This window comes from Colobus angolensis, unplaced genomic scaffold (assembly GCF_000951035.1).
Source record: "Colobus angolensis palliatus isolate OR3802 unplaced genomic scaffold, Cang.pa_1.0 Scaffold189, whole genome shotgun sequence".
Classification (NCBI taxonomy): domain Eukaryota; kingdom Metazoa; phylum Chordata; class Mammalia; order Primates; family Cercopithecidae; genus Colobus; species Colobus angolensis.
This window is the reverse complement of record NW_012115032.1, coordinates 6,103,871-6,105,507: the sequence shown is the minus strand read 5'-3', so window position 1 is coordinate 6,105,507 and position 1,637 is coordinate 6,103,871.

Here is a 1,637-nt window from a genome sequence, read left to right as displayed (position 1 = left end):
ATTTCTGAGGGCTCTGTTCTGTTCCATTGGTCTATATCTCTGTTTTGGTACCAGTACCATGCTGTTTTGGTTACTGTAGCCTTGTAATATAGTTTGAAGTCAGGTAGCATGATGCCTCCAGCTTTGTTCTTTTGGCTTAGGATTGTCTTGGCAATGCGGGCTCTTTTTGGTTCCACATGAACATTAAAGCAGTTTTTTCCAATTCTGTGAAGAAATCATTGGTAGTTTAATGAGGATGGCATTGAATCTATAAATTACCTTGGACAGTATGGCCATTTTCACAATGTTGATTCTTCTTATCCATGAGCATTGTATGTTCTTCCATTTGTTTGTGTCCTCTTTTATTTCACTGAGCAGTGGTTTGTAGTTCTCCTTGAAGAGGTCCTTTACAGCCTTTGTAAGTTGGATTCCTAGATATTTTATTCTCTTTGCAGCTATTGTGAATGGGAGCTCACTCATGATTTGGCTGTCTTTTTGCCTATTACTGGTGTATAAGAATGCTTGTGAATTTTGCACATTGGTTTTCTATCTTGAGACTTTGCAGAAGTTGCTTATCAGCTTAAGAAGATTTTGGTCTGAGAAAATGGGGTTTTCTAAATATACAATCATGTCATCTGAAAGCAGGAACAATTTGATTTCTTATTTTCCTAATTGAATACCCTTTATTTCTTTCTCTTTTCTGATTGCCCTGGCCAGAACTTCCAACACTATGTTGAATAGGAGTGGTGAGAGAGGGCATCCCTGTCTTGTGCCAGCTTTCAAAGGGAATGCTTCCAGTTTTTGCCCATTCAGTGTAATATTGGCTGTGGGTTTGTCATAAATAGTCCTTATTATTTTGAGATACATTCCACTGATAACGAATTTATTGAGAGTTTTTAGCATGAAGCTCTGTTGAATTTTTTCAAAGATCTCTTCTGCATCTATTGAGATAATCATGTGGTTTTTGTCTTTGATTCTTTTTATATGCTGGATTACGTTTAATGATTTGCATACGTTGAACCAGCCTTGCATCCCAGGGATGAAGCCCACTTGATCATGGTGGATAAGTTTTTGATGTGCTGCTGGATTCGATTTGCCAGTATTTTATTGAGGATATTTGCATCGATGCTCACCAGGGATATTGGTCTAAAATTCTCTTTTTTTGTTGTGTCTCTGCCATGCTTTGGTGTCAGGATGCTGTTGGCCTCATAAAACGAGTTAGGGAGGATTTCCTCTTTTTCTATTGATTGGAATAGTTTCAGAAGGAATGGTATCAGCTTCTCCTTGTACCTCTTTTAGAATTTGGCTGTGAATGCATCTTGGCTTGGACTTTTTTTGGTTGGTAGGCTCTTAATTATTGCCTCAATTTCAGAGCCTGCTATTGGTCTATTCAGGGATTCAGTTTCTTCCTGGTTTAGCCTTGGGAGAGTGTAAGTGTCCAGGAAATTATCCATTTCTTCTACGTTTTATATTTTACTTGCATATAGCTGTTTATAGTATTCTCTGATGGTAGTTTGTATCTCTGTGTGATTCGTGGTGATATTCCCTTTATCATTTTTTATTGTGTATATTTGATTCTTCTCTCTTTTTCTTCTTTATTAGTCTTGCTAGTGGTCTATCAATTTTGTTGATCTTTTAAAACAATCAGCTCCTGGATT